Source organism: Struthio camelus, chromosome W, assembly GCF_040807025.1.
Source record: "Struthio camelus isolate bStrCam1 chromosome W, bStrCam1.hap1, whole genome shotgun sequence".
In the NCBI taxonomy this organism is placed as follows: Eukaryota; Metazoa; Chordata; class Aves; order Struthioniformes; family Struthionidae; genus Struthio; species Struthio camelus.
Window position 1 is genome coordinate 30,049,347 of NC_090981.1, and position 16,122 is coordinate 30,065,468.

Consider the following 16,122-nt stretch of genomic DNA (forward strand, 5'->3'; position numbering starts at 1 on the left):
TGGAGATATTAATTTGTACTTAGTTTGCTTTTTTTGGTGTTCCATAAGTTTATCTTCTCCTTGCTGTCATATGTCAGGGTGCAACACCCACTGAAGTCAATGGACCTGATCCTAAGCTAATGGTTTAATACTCATTTAACCAGTGGAATCTGTTTAGAGTCAAATGGGAGCATAATTCAGATTTCTGACATGTGGGCTTTAATTATCTCAAGAATACTCAATTTTAACTCATGTAACCTCTCCTTGCCCTCGGGGTGTGTTTTAATGCATTTAGAAGCATTGCACCACCACTTCTTAATTCAGGAACAGTTCTTCTAATTCAGGAGGAAAGTTCTCAGCACCTGTTCAAATTTCTCCCTGGAAATGAAGACATTAACTCTTGCAGACTGATGCTACTCCTTGGCCTTAGGCAGAAATGCTAGGAGAAAGTCAGCTGGATTTAGAGGAAAAATTGGAGCAGCAGAAAGCAGAGGGAGGTCCTTGCAGTTACTGCCCAGCTGGCCAGCAGCAGGTACAGATTTTCATGAATGAGAGGGCATTTGTAGCCATTCATTCATGTTCCACCCGCTGCCCAGTGTGTGTCCTTCTCATCTGGCCGGGATGAGCAGGAAGAACAAAGCAGGCCAGCAAAGTATCTTCAGGTTTCTGGAAAGAGAGAGATTTGGCTCCCCACCTATAACTAGCAAGAGTTAATAACTGTCTTGCAGATGACAGTTACTAAGTGAGAACTGAGGAAGACTGATGTGTAAGATGAAACAACTTAAAAGGCATATGAGTGGGGCAAGCCTCTGCTTTACATTCCCATCAGTTTCAGAAGAGAAGGTACCTTCTGATTCATGCAAGCATGTGGGAATTTTCTCCTTTTCCATGGAGGAGTAGAGCAGTGGGTCAGCAGCTACACTAATTTTCCTCCCACGCTCTTCCTATGCAGTTGAGAGCTTGCTGGGGGCAGAGCTGTTGCCAGCTGATGAGGACATTTAAGCTTCGGAGGGCTGCTGACAGGACCTGTAAATCTTATTCTGTTTAGTGAGGTTGAATACAAGAGTTTCCACCAAACGATTAATGGGTGTGCATTTTTCGCTGTTTTTTCTGATTCAGTTTAACACAAGTCTGACATACGATGCTGGCGTTCCCAGTGTTCAGAGGAACTCATGTACGTCTCACATTAATAAGGGGCCTTGGTGATGATGTCAGTTGGCCACTCCGCTGCTGGGCGTTGTGGTGAGTATGGCCTCAAACTGGTGAGCAAGCCAATGCATAAGTTTGTAATCTCTGCCAGACATCTGTGAATGCACTGAAGAAGTCCTCAGGGTAGAAATGCTGGCGTTATTCCACTTGGAATGACTTTTTAAATAAAAGCAGCACGTATGAGAGAGAGGAGGTTATTCTGCTCTCCTTGTAATTGGTATGGGCTCAGGGCTGGAATGCTTGCAGTGCATAAAGTGACTGAGAAGCTGTTTGTCTTCAAGGGAGGATAACCACAGTCCACAATGCAGCATTATTGAATAGTTAGGAAACACATTTTAGCCTTAACCATAGGAATAATCTATTCACTCTATAATAGGACTTTGTGCAAAGCAGCGCAGTAGCATGCCTCCAGCTTGTCTGCTGTATCCCCCACATCTATACCATAAGCATATACTGATTTCTTTGCTTTCCTGTCATTTTAGGATCATTAAAACTACTGTAAAAATAAATTGGCAATGGCAGTCACTTCAGTTACTCAGTGAAAGATTTAAACTATAACTAGTTGAAGGGGAGAAACAAATATTTTAAGCAAAAACAAGCAGAAAGGCAATAAAGAACTTACTGTTATGCATCATGTAAGATATCAAATGTACTATTGGGCTGTGAAGAATGGAAAGGATGAATTATATGTATATTAGCATTATGTTTGTGTGCATTTTTACTGGACTGTTTTGATTTAAGTTACACAAAGTTAGGAGGAGTAAATCAGTCATGGAACAAATCAGCTTGATAACAGCACTCTCTAACCAGAAGTTGTTGCTGTAGTATCTTACAAGTCCCTGGTAGGGAAGGAATGTTGCTGCAGTTGAATCCCCTGGTGAACTTGGAGGGAAGAACTTTTCTAAAAGGAGGTCTGTAAGAAAGAGATAGAAGACCCAAAGGATAGGTCTATTAGTGAGTCTTAGAGAAAAAAAGATCAGGTGTAGTCTGAGAGATGTCTGTAAGTATGAAAGATACAGGAGCCCAAGGTAACATCACCAGAGAGAGGTTTCAAACTGGTTTTAGTTCTAGTGGAGACAGAAAGACATGCAAAGTCCAGGAGAATACCTCAGTTACTCTGCTTTGCACCATGATTTGGAAGAACCAGTTTCAAGTCCCTTCATCAGCTCAGAAATTTCAATGTCCCTCCTCTTCCAGCAAGCAGGTTCCATCTGACTGGTCCAGGATCTTGTTCTCTTCTTTGTCTGGAAATTTCATCACTGAAGTTTTCATCAAAACCAGCATATGCATATAGGCATGAAAAAGTCATCTGGCTGTTGATTTTAGTTCTCATTTGTGCAATATTGAAGATATTTTCCTGAATAATCATATGTATATTTCTGCAGTTCTGCTGATTAAGCTTTGGAAAGTGTTCTTGGGTTCAGACTGTTCTTCTGCTTGACTTAACAGTGCTTTTAAAGGGAAAAAAGAGAAAAGTCGTGATGTTCAGTTATCTGAAGGAAACACAAAAGTACAAAATGTTTAGAGATTCACATTGATATGTGTTCATATGTTTATATGTCAATTTGTTTTCCCCATGGAAATAAGAGTTTCACCATGAAGTATGACAGTATTTACATAGCCCTGAATCCAGAATCTAAATCCAGGGACCAGAACTTGATGTGAAGGAAATAGTTTGTAAAGAGCTTTCGATCTCAATTCTGCTATTTATACAGCATGTACAGAGTAGATATGTCAAGCATCATTGCCTGCAGAACTCACTTAAAAAGATTACAGAAGATCAGCTATTAATTAAATAACATCTTAATTCATTCTCTTTCTTTGTGTCTTTCATTTTTCTGCAAGTCTATTGTCTGGAGAAGAGACAATAGAATAGTCTTCTCACACAGCACAGGCCCAAACTGAGCCCTGAAAAAAAAACAAACAAAAACAAACAAAACCATGAACTAAATTCAGAATAATCACTCTCATTTGTGTTTAAATAGCTTTTCTGGTTACTAGAGAGTACGGGTTTTCTGGTTGCAAAGGGAATAAATTGTACATGTAAAGCTACTACTGACAGCAGACTTTATTGTGGTCTACTTAAGCAAGAATCTGCATGACTGTAGTACTGGAAGTAGATAGCGAAGAAGCCTGAAAGCTCTGCATAAACTTCTCTTTCCTGTAATTTTGCCCAATCTCTTATAGACCCTTGGAAACCTACTTTAAATGTAGGATTTGTGTCATCCAAGGGAAGTGAACTTTCAGAAATCTTTCCTTAGTCTGAGCAGCTGAATTGCACTTTTAATGCTATCCAGTGAAAATAAGTCAGTATTTCCTCATCTGCAAGACAATTAAAAATTTAGGTATAGGACAAAACGTAAGTAAGAAATGTGTGAAGCTGTAGGTCAGTGTAAAGACTTTCACCATGTTCTTACTAATATTTTAAAAAGATTCATTTTAGAAAATTTATTTTCTAACACTTTTCTAACATCTTGTCATACTTTCTTCTAGTTAGAGTTCCAGAACGCCGTTAAAAGCAAGAAAAAGCAGGCCCATTTTCAGGTAATTATTCTGGTTTTGCAGGATGCTGTAATGGATTTTGCTGGTATCTTTTTCAGACATGTTAATTGATGTTTTCCTGATACTGAAATGTGGTATTCAATGTGATATCTTAGACTCTTTAAAGTGATAGAGCTGGTATACGTTTGAAAAACAAAACTCAGGAAACTCAGTCCTTAGGCGTAACATAAGCAAAGATGTCAAAATGTAAATTGAACACAATTTTTTACTTGATAAGAAACACAGTCAAAATATTGTTAAAAGATCTAGCTAATTTTCCTTGAGTAAGTAGGTTTTGGATCATGTCTCCTACTTAAAAATAAATAAATAAATAAATAAATAAATAGGGATTAACCTGAAAGGAGAATTCCAAATTTACAAAACCCTTAGTTTTCAAGTTTACGACTTGTGCTCTCCTCCCATTAGGGGTTAAAAAAAATTATTTCTGGCCACCCCTGAGCACTGGAGAAATTGAGAACAGCTGGATCTAAAGTGAACAAATGGGCTATCTCAACCTTTTAGGTAAGTAACATGGTTTACATCTAATCATAGATGTTCAACTGACAACGTAGGAATGAGGAGGCGATAACTTTCTGGTTTTCCACGTTACCGTCTATTCCAGCACTGGCCTCTGCACAGAGCCCTGTTCCTTCCCTTCTGAATCCTCTGGCTCCTTGAAGCCAATGGAGTAGTCGTGTGAAAAAGATGAGCATCTCGTTGCTGTGCTGATTATGCCACTGGTGGCTGGTGGCTGATAAATACTGCATGATGTACTACCCTGATTTATAAAGGGACCAAAGAAAATGCACTCGCCAGGGTACCAAGCCTTATGAGACTCATACAGACAGCTAGCTACTACGGTAATGTAATGAACTTCCCAATCTCAGGAAAAATAAAAAAAAGATTGCAATGTCAGCAGGGAAGCAGACACCAGTTTTACAGGCCTGTGTGGAACCAATTACTTGAAATTGGTTCCTGACAAACTTTGTGTCCTCCAGAATTTGTCGGTTTGCTTCAATGCATTAGCTACAATTTCAAATCTTTGCTTATATGTGTTCATTGTTTGTTTCTGTGGCTCATTAGCCATTAGTAGAACAGAGCTCTTTCCAGTTTATGGGTGTCAATAATCATCTGAGAGATTAATCAACATGAATTGTAATGAATTTAGCTAATTTTTATATATATATATATACACACACATATATATATATATGAAAAGAATTTAGTTAATGAAATTTAGCTATTATTTTTAAAATCACTATGTTAAGTTAAATAGATAATATATTACATAAAAACTGTAATATAGGTAGCTAGTCCAAGTCTCAATGAAATATCATCTCACATCGAAATAGCAAAATGGATTTGGAGCAACAATGAAATGTATAATTTTTGTACTAGACGTGAATTCAAATTAAATGAAGAGGTTTCAAGCAAACTTCACAGGAGAAAAGGAAAACACGCTATGCAAGCTGGCTAGCTTGACTGCAGCTTTATAAGTGAATCTGGTTGTTCCTACTTGTCTTAGATGTTCATACTCCTCCTCTGCCTTACCACTCTATTACTGAGTGTCATAATTGAGTGTGGTAACGTGTTCAGCTTTACAAAACTTTGTGAGACAATAACTTCACATTTTGCATGGAGGAGCCTATGGACAATAACCTTCGCTTAACTTCACATCGAAGAGGAAGTAGACCTTGGAAAAGTCACTTAGAAGGGTGCACTTTCTTGGTCTCAGAGTGGCCGGTTCTCAGGTTGTCCTATGCTCCTTGCCCGTCGCTGGAGACAGGAAGGCTCCTGCAGGTGGGTCAGACTCCCTTTGGTAGTCTGGCTTATGTTTGCTCACAGTTTCTGCTGTTCCTTCTTTTTCTGGAGGAAAAGATTTCAGAAGTTGGTGTAAATTCTCTTCTTTTGGGAATTTAGTCACCATCCTTTACTTTCAAAAATGTTGCATAGGTTAGGGTCAGAAAGTTGTGTCTGCCCAGACCCAAAGAAAAGTGTGTTGTAGACATCCTTATATACAGTTAGATTTACACCTCATACAGTTGAGTCAGCTATTGTGTTTCAGTGCTGAGTTTCTGAAAGGATGGGTGTGCCCATTGATACATTTACATTTTGGAAGAATATTGTACGACGTTATTTGCTAAAGCAGTGAGATTCTCATGAGTGTAAACAGCACAGTATCAAGTTTTTGTGAGGCATAAACTTGTCATTTCTGCTAGTTAAATTGCCTTTAAAGGTTTTATAAGTGTATAAGATCCCTTCTAAGACTTGAGAAGAAGTTTTTACAGAAGCTGATTCCCCTGTGGAAAACGTATCTTAATTTTGTGGGTTAATTGTGCTTCTATTAGAATTCATTGCACTGTTATGTAAGAATATGCATATTATCTCTCATTCCCAATTAGATTTCACTTTGGCAGCATACTTTATGCTTTGTTAAGCTCTAGAAGTGCTACTTTACATTTTCTGTATGTTCTGATTTACAGGTGGATGCATGTCAGTGGGTGGTAAGAGTGAACTGTATAGTACACTATATCATTAGTAAAGTACTCCAGGGTCCCTTGGTCCTCTAGTAAGCACGGTATAAGGGTAATAATACAATGAATAATAGTAATAATGTGAAGGCCAGCCAACACAGAGTCCCCACACCTCATATATTAAACATTCCCTTATTTCTCTTGGATAGTGTAAAAGCGAAATATATAAAACTGAGGAAAAAAAATCTGACAGCCATATATGAACATGAGAAAGAATTTACATAATGAGATAAAATAAATAGCAATCAGGTGAATTGCATGATAACTACAATGGCCCCAAAATTCTGTCTCAAAAATGTTGGAAGAACTTCTTTGTCCACAATAAGAAATGGTGGAGTGGATGTGAGCTTGGATCTACCTCATTTAACTTTAGACATGTAATTCAGGTATATAAGTTAGCGGTATAATAACCCTAACTCCTTTCTACAATTACTTGAAACGACTAGGCTCTTCCACAGGGAAATGGGGGTTTTCAGTGTCCTGTATTCTCAGTGGACAAGTGGGTTGACAATCTTTATTCAAACGGTACCTAAACCTAGGTGGAAGGAAATCTAGATTCTCAGCTGTGAAAAATCTGTACAATTGTCCGCAAATCTATTATTTTATTTTCCTATGTCAAGAGATTGCTACAACAATCAGAGCTGAAAAAATACTATTTACCAAATTTAAACACAGAGCGCTACTGAGGTCAGGAAAACTTAGGTCCATGACAAATGTCATCTTGACCACATGCGGCTTTGGAGTGGAAGAGAAGCTATCAGACTATTCAATAGGAAGAAAAAAAGATAAATTTTAGGAAATGATCAAATTATAAAAGAAATAAAAGTAGGGAGATTGTTTCAAAATGTAAAGAAGTCGAGTGAAGAGAAATATACTAATGAAAAATATACTAATGAAGAAATACGTTAAATATTGCATATATATTATATTTATTTTAACAGCATAGCTACATGTGTCAGCCTTGTTTTTAGAAATATTTCAGCCCTAATTGAGAAGAGTGTCTTTTCCTTATCTTGAAAGAACACGTTGTTGTTTTACAATTTTTAGTGTCTTTGAAATTATAAGAATTTAAATTACAGGAAATGAAACTTTGAGAACTCACACTAGATTGAATCCCCAAATAATTTGAGAATTGAAAAACCTTACACTCCCATCTGTACAGTTCACCTATCTTGATAACCTTAAGTAAGACGCAGTAGTAAAGCAATTTTGATTTGCAGAAAAGGAACAGCAAATTTTATTTCTAGATTACTGTCTATAAATGGAATGCGGCAGCTGTTAATTGGAGAGTTATAGGTTTGGGAATATGAGTATATCTGGATAAAACACAAGTAATTACTTGCTTCTGCCACGGAATCAGGTAAACATTTTCAAATGTGACTTGAAATATCTTTTTCCCTGATTTTAGAAAAGTTAAAAAATACACTGAAGATTTAAGTACCATATGCACTTATCTGTCAAACTAAGTTTTACTTATAACGAGCATATAAACTAAATGAGGCACATGAAGTGAATATACAGAGATTAGATAGACTGATGTGTAATTGGTATTTGCTAGAATGTATATTAAGTCTGATAAACAAATCTATTTTTAGAGTACTCATAACGTAATAGTTGAAAGTATCCAATATATATATGCCCCTCTCTGTGACTGGACTGAACGAGCATAAATGTGGGAAACATAATGCCTTAAAAATAGACCCAAAGGGAAAATCTACTGTGGTCTGAACCGCAGCTTTTTGCCTCATTTGAGGAACAAATGACACATACATTATGAGATGTTATTCTGAACTCTTATATTGTACATATTCATTACTCGGTCATTTTCTCTGTTTTAAACTGGTGCTAGCTAGCCCTTATTTTACTCACTCTGAAATTGTTGTCTATCTTTCTCAGGTGTCTTTGTAAACGAACAAGAGGTTGCAGTGCATTGCTGAAAATTGATGTGTTGTGTGATTAATGTGTTGAAAGCACATACAAGTGAACTACCTCCACCTTTTTTTTGTATACAGGGCAGAATATGATAGTTATTTATATGAAAACACTTCTGCCTCAAAATACTACTGTAAGACCCCAGAAAGCTATTCGTATGAGAAATTCATAGGAAGGCAGTCAGCTGGGACTTTTTCAATTAAATAATCATGATGTAGCACTTTTGACAGGAAAGCATTTTCAAAATAAAATTATTGGAAGAATCCAAGTGAGAGAAACCTACCTCAAAATAGGCAATAGCCTCCACAAGAGAAGTGGAAGAACAGGGACTTGGTCGTGGCTCAGGATCCTAGCTAGTAGCTAGAGAAGCATCTCTCTCTCTCCGTTATAATTTTGTTTTTAATCTAATACTATCTATTTAATCATATAGTAAGAGGAACAGCTCCAAAACAAAAAATTAGATGAAATTCTGTCATGTGTTCATGTGGGTAATGTATCTACTAGAGATGATACTGTGCCAAAATAAAGTCTCTGAACTGAACCAAGGAGCAAATATGTGAACTCCTAGAGCACTAGCAATTCTGATTTAATGTGATATCATCTATGAAAGCTTCAAAAAGGATTTTTGATTTTTTCATGAAGAATGAGGAGACTTTTGAATTTTCTGCAAGTTTTATGGGGCTTTTTGTTTTCTACCAAGCCCTAGATAGAAACATATGATATTTTATACATTCCCTGGGAACAACCATGAAATCTAATAAGGTCCCTTTTGAACACGTTAAAACCCACCGGGTGAGGTTCTCAGTCAGAACGTACACATGTGGTGTCTGGGCTGATAAATATAGCAAAACAGATTCATTTTTTTGGCTGCCATTCCTGGTCTCAAATTTTGCTTCAAGCAGTTGTATCAAGATGTGGAAAATGGAGGGCAGGGAAGAAAGGTGCCTGAAAGGAGTTTGCATTCCCGCGCCAGGCTCCGAGCTCAGATGGGCACCACACAGTGCTCCTGGCTGTGGGAGCATGCTACCAATAGGAGATATGCACAAACACATGCAAGGAGTTAGTGCTCAAGGCTTTGCAAGCTTGTAGTGCAGGACCGATAAAGTTACTTCTTACCGTGCTCTGCAAATGTCTTCTGATGTGCAGCTCTTGACACTTCCACCGTGCTTCAGTGGGTGCTACCAGGTGCCCCGACCTAAATGGAAAAATCTGTATTGCTGCCCCACTACAAATAGAAACAGGCGTCCTTAAAATTATAGAAGTTTCCAGTGCAGTTTGTGGTATGTGTAGATACATATACACGTACATATATATATATATATATATATATTTGTATATGCATACATACATTCATGCACATACACACAGGAAAATCAAATTTCTATTAACTAATCATGCAGCCTCTGCTGACAAAATAGTTTTCTTCTTTTGCTCTTGTCTGGAGGAGGTGGGGGCTGTTCAGGAGACAGATCTTCATCCTTCACAAAGTGCAGGTGCTTAGGTTTAAGCATGAAATAGTACCGCTGAGTCAAGAGGCTTCTTGTACTTATGCAAGTGGTTTGCTGAACAAAGATTTAAAAAAAAGCCAAGTTTCTTCTCTTGTGAGATGTTGCTAAACTGCATTCTGCGAGGATATTATAGGAGCCCAGAAATAGCTCAGACAACACATGGGTGATTCACTGCATGTTAAATCCTTGTCTCATTGGCAATGGGAAATAAGGAACTCTAGAAAAGTGATCCTCACCCACAGTGGAGAACAGTGGTAGAGGAAGAGCTCTGCAGCGGTTTGGGGATTAGCAGTGGCAACACAGCTTGTGGGCATGTTGGGCAGAGTCCCAGAGTCCTTGCTGGGGGTGGATTAAGAGATCCCAGGTGTATATATGTTTAGTAAGACCAAAAATGCTTTTTGTGTTAAAATTATTCTTAATTGGCTGCATTCCTGCAATGTTTAATTGCAATGGGAGAAGAGCAAGTGCTTTTGGGGGAAACGATCATTTTCATACAAGAAGAGTTTTCAGCACTTGCTTTAATTTGTTAGTGAAATGATTTTTGAGAAGAGTTGCAGTGTAGATTCTAGGCACTATGCTTATGCAGGATGTGCTCAGTTTGGCTCAGTGGGAGTTTTGCCATTGAGTTAAATGAGTGCAAGATCAAGTGCGGTATCTGTTTTAAGCATAAAGTTTTGGTTTTGCAAATGGCTTCCTGCAAAAGATTATGTGCATACTTTTGAAAATTTGCTTTTAAGGAAAGCAGTTTCTCTTTGCTGTACCTGCTTTACAAACAGTATTAGGAACACTCAGGATGATTACATATTGCATGTTGATTTATCAGTAGTGTAGGCAGTAATAATGTTTTGCACAGCAATAAATTATAACTTTTTAACATCCCTCAGGTGCCATCCATATAGCATCTACTCAGACACAAACATTCTTAGTTGAAACCTCCCCTATGAAAACACTACTTTTTTGTATTTGTTTTACAATGCTCTCTATCTTGTTTAAAATGTTTAAATATAAAAGGAAGAAGTAAAATATTACATTGGAAGGACATAACCAGCTTGAAAATTTAATGATTTGGAATTACTGTGCACGCTTGAAAGGATAATAGTCCTTAAACGAGTTTGCCTAATCTTTCTTGCCAAACCATTAAAGATGGAAATCATTGGTTTACATATTCAAGTGATTATGACAGAGATCAAAACTCAGGCATATTCCCTGATGGAAAACACTAAGTTAAAATCCTTTTGGCCAAAGTCCCATCTTGATCTCAGTGGAAGGCCTTGAAAACAAAAGCAATTTTAAGGAACAGGAACAACTTAGAGTGACAATCTACAGTCTTCTCTGTTGAGAAACATTAAATTGGGCAATTTTCATTGTATTCATTGTTATTTATATTAACGTTAAATGATAATGCAAAAAAAAAAAAAGATTACAATAGCAGCTGAGTTCTTTAAAAAAGCAGTTAGTGAGTCTTTTTATTACTGCCTGTTTTACATAATCTAATAGTGGATTAGAAAAAGTAAATCTTTTAGTGATGATAATGTAGAAAAATTTGGAGAAGGAAATACAGAATAAAGCAAGGGCCTGTGTCTGTTTTTTTCCATTGCAGAGATCATGAGTCAGAAAAGTACCAGAGAATCTATTAACTTTAATTGGGCTAATCATGTGTCTAATATTGAGAATGAGCTTATTATGTACTTTACTGAATCAAGGCTGGAGAGTATTTTTGTTTATAGTCTATACCTTAGAATAAAAACATTGTTTGCCATTATCACTTTATTGTAGCAATAAAAGTGGTATGCAAAGATGCTATAGATAGAGTAGAGAGACTCAACCTAGGTTTGTTTTTTTTTCCCCCTCTCTTTCTTTCAAAAGCCATTTATTTACTGTACTATTGGAGAAAAGCTGCAAATATGAGAGCTGAGAAATGGTTTGGTTTAACTGCAGATATTATAAGCCTCCAAATCTGAAACAGCTGGTTTAAACAAGTTGGCGTGCATTTTAGTTTAGAAGACATAAGAGAAAACAGAGAAGGAGGTGCAAAAGAGCAGCTCAGGGTGTGACTATCGCTCTGTCATTCAGGGGCCCTTCCCAGACTGAAATCTGCTACTTTGAGATGATCCATCTGGTTTCATCTAAATGCTCTCGTAAAAAAGTTTACCCCAGTCTCAGTGACAGTCCTGTGCCTCCCCGTCCCTGAGCTTTGTGGTCTCCGTTATTCCAGAAGCGTAAGGATTCGTGTCTCGGTGGGAGCTGAGGCGCCAGACACGTCTGAAAACGTTACAAGCGCTTCGCTGTCAGCCTTTCTGAACTTCCGAGTACCCTCAAAACTTGGCCCTTCACCCTGCAAAAGTCTGAGTGATGGAACAAATGCGTCTTCTGCGCAAGCTTTGCTCAACAGCGCTAGCTTCGCTACAGTGTGGATTGATTACTTGGTGTGCGTACAGGCAGAGCTTTCCGTGAGGCTGCGGTGCAGTTAGGGTAGAGAGGGGGAAGCCCAAAGAACAGGGTTGTTTTAGCTTCACCACCACCCCACCTACACTGCTCCACCTAATTAGAAGAGGGGAAACAAAAGATAAGAGTAAGATACTTGGGCAAAAGTGCCTTGCTGAGTTCCTTCCCACTTCAAGACTCTTTTCAAATGGCTAAAGGCGACTATTCTCATCTGTGCTGACATGACCTTGTTAAATTTAACGAGGTTGCACCGATGTAAATAAGAGCCAAATTTGAGCCCATATTGTAAGTTTAGTTAAAAAAAAAAAAAAGACTCGAAGAACATATTATTTTTATGCTGTGCCTGCTTGCATGTGCTTGCTTGGAAAAGAAATTCAGCTTCTGATATGCATTAGGTAGACTGAGGCATTTTTATCTATGTCCCACAGTGAATGCTAATGAGGCATTCTGCACACATAGGGCCTGATTTTTATTTGTGCATCATCCCTGTTAATAACAGCATCTAATTAAGACATCCATTAAAAGTCCATAATGTTAATTTAATGGAAAAATTCCAATACAACTCCATTAGGCTCTCCCTGTTAGCTTAACATTACACAACTTTAACAAATGCCTTAATTAGATGTTGTTACTGAAAAGAATACTATACAATTAAAATTGGCCATTATTTAAAATGGAGAGTAGTGTTCCCGAGTGCGAGTGCTTCAATTGTCATGAATTATAGATGTCTGGGATATTTGTAAAGTTTCTGTGATTGGTTGTCGTGTATGTTCATTGGCAAACAGGATTCATTTCTGGATGAGGAGAAATACAGGAATTGTTAGAAGAGTGTACTGAACATGTATGAGAGTATATTTACTTCAAGAAATTAGCATTTAATTCTCTGGGAAACATGAGATTTATATATTAATAAAAGCATGTACATCTAATGTTATGTTTACACAGCTTTTAAATTACAGTACAGTTTTGAACTGCCAAAAAAGCTTTTGTATACTTAGAGTATTAAGGCATTGTTTATTCTGCTATTGAGGCTAGGCATTTGAAAAATATGAGTGTGATTCAAACTGGTCAGGTATGCTGATGGGAGTGGTATAGTGAAAGTTTTTCTTCTTCTGTTTGTTTAGAATTTTCTTAAACAATTACTGAGTATAGCCTTATGTTGTGTAATTGCGTAGAGAGCACCATGTTACCAAATAAGTAGGAATGCAGATGGATAACATAGGAAGAAAATTTTTTAAGAAAGAGAAATATTGCAAAAGAGTGGTAGCACCATAATATAAATGAAGAATAAACAGGAGGAAGGCAAGGGAAGGGAAGGGAAGGGAAGAGAGCAGTAGCAGTGGGAGTGAGTGAAATTAGAGACGTGGGAAAAGAAAAAAGCCTTTTAAAAGATACACATCCCTACCTGGAAGACCCCTACGGTCAGCAGAAACTATTTTTAATGTATTTTATATACACATTAAGGAATAAAGAAATGCAGATATTGTTATTTGTTTTTATAATTTCTGCCCGGACACATGGGGTACTTATTTTATTTTAGTGCTACACTGGCAGCTGAACTGACACAATAGATCACTTCTCTGCTTACTGCTAAATAAAGTAAATGGAGACCTACAGCAGCATATTCTGTGGGTTTTGTTCCCATTTTAGTGAAACCATCGTTGAAATATTCTAGCAAATCAGTCATGCTTAAATAGTTTACTTAAACTACTTCACTCATGTTTTTTTTCTTTACTCTCACTTCTTTTGTTGTTTATTATTGTTTTTTTTTCACTTCTTTCTTGCATTTTTAGAAAGACCTTACCTCCAGCAGACTGCTTCGAGAGGTTCAATGGCAAGCTAAATGGCACTCAACATCACAAAATACAATAAAATAAAAATCCTTCACAAATATTCTGTGGACACAGATGCAAACCCCATCATATGTTAGAGAGCGTGATTGATGGTATGGATTTGTGAGATGAATGAGTGCAAAATGGCCATTGTAGACCCTGCTTCTCTTAAGTACAAGTTTAGGGTTAAATTAGTAAGCCATTGTGTTCCTTCAACACATAAAGGAAGATAGACAAACTGTAAAAATTTGGCTTAATTATGCTACTACTCTGCAAGTTTTATACTGAGCAGGCCTTAGTAATTTCCACACAGCATGAGGTCATTGTTGGTCCACCACCAGTCATCCCGGCCTCCTGACAGGTGCCTTAGTCCCCCAGACCATATATAAGCTTTTTGTGAAGTGATTTATTTCCTTGTTTCTCACAAACTGAGAAAGGCTGCCTTCCCCAAACTTATTCAGTTTGGTTCAGGCAACGAAAAGCCAGCTGCGCTTCAGTCTCTCCTTGCTGGTTTTGTGCCTGGCCATTTTGAAGCTCTGGTGCTATTCTCATTTGCTGGCAACTCTGCTTTTCCCCTCAAAATTCCTGAAGTTTCTACAGTGCTCTGCTTATTTTCAAGTACCAAATTCCTTTTTTCCTCTGTTCTTGCTTAAACATTTGGTAAACACCATGATTTGTTGTAGACAGAGGAGGCAGAAGAAGTGAAAGACATATGGTCGTTTTAATGCCCTGTGTGAATCACTGGCTATTAAAATTCCACTTGGACTTCAACAGTATGCCACCTTGAGAAGTTAAGTAGCATTTCCTAATCTCTTCAGGCATACAAAGAGAAATTTCTAAATTATTTGCAGGCAATGCCGTTCGAGTTCGATAGCTGGTGCTGTTCTGACATTCCTCTTCTCAATCCCAAAAATGTTACAGGTATATGAATTTTCTTAAATGAATCAAAAAGACATATGGCCAGCAATTTAAGCCATTCTCCAAAAATCAGTCACAGGAAGCAGATTGCTCTCAGGATGCTGCTATTCAAATAATAGAAGTATTCAGAGATCCTCTTTACGGAAAGTTAAAAAAAGAAGATATGAAGTCTTGGTGCTTTCAGGTTTCTTTCCTGACTAGTCTCTAGTTTAAAGGTCCCTACAGCTACCACATCCGGCTAGAAGAGAGCTCACGAGGATTCTCCAAAGAACTGATAAAATAAAATTCTATCCCATCCTGTATGTCTGAACAAGAGGGAAGGTTTTCAAAGGGCACTGGCAGGTTGTATGAACTGGAGCACAGACAGTGCTCATGTTAACGTCTAACCCAAGATGTTACCTGAATACGATCACTCTGAACTGTGCAATGTATTCCTTTGATACTGCTCAGGAGCTGCACAGTATACATATTTTAAACATAAAGTCTCAGCGACTTTTCATCTGCTGTAGCCAGTGATTTTTTTCTTTCCCAGTTCAGCTTAGTCAGGCTACGGTCTTAAGCGCTAACTTTCTGATCAGTCCAGCCATGATGCTGTGCACATATGTTAAGTGCCCTACATGTATACTCCAAGAATTCTAAATTTAGGAAAGTTTGTATAGGATGTTGAATGTTTTTCCTCTTTTCTCACAATCTTTTCTTTTTCCCTAGTGAATAAAAGCTTCTGAAATGATGACTCATTGCTATACTACTGCAGTACTAGCAGTTTTGATTAATTACTGAATGGTACATCTTTGTTCTAACTTACGTCGTTTTTCTACTTTCAAACTTTTTAATTCATTTTTCTATAAAATTATCTTTTGCCTCTTAAAATGGCCTCAAGATCTGCTTGTTTTATTGTATATGTCCTTCATTTCAGCTGTTTTATTCTCAGTGAACTTTCCTTCAAATCAAGGGTGGCTAGCCTGTGAGTATGACACAAGCTCTTGAAAGTGCCAAGAGCAGACAAGATGCGAGTGTGCTCTCTGTTTGTGAGCTCTCCTGGAGAACGGCTGCAGTTGCAGCTGGCACCACTCAGTAAGAACAAGACGAGATTGACTAAAGGCAACGACTGAGTAGAGATGAGAAATGGGAAGACAACTGGAAAACATGCCGAGAAGCATCATAGAAGCAACAGTGACAAAAGGAATGCCGCTTCAAAGCAGTATCTAACTACTGAAACTGACT

At 37.7% G+C, this 16,122-nt stretch overlaps 1 long non-coding RNA gene across 1 annotated transcript; it reads left to right on the top strand.

The window, feature by feature from the left end:
• The first annotated feature begins 1,142 nt into the window (after positions 1-1,142).
• Positions 1,143-4,202, top strand: LOC138064252 (uncharacterized). Its single transcript, XR_011137527.1, has 3 exons — positions 1,143-1,221; positions 3,682-3,732; positions 4,156-4,202. It is a non-coding gene; the product is annotated as an uncharacterized lncRNA (long non-coding RNA).
• Positions 4,203-16,122: the final 11,920 nt, after the last annotated feature.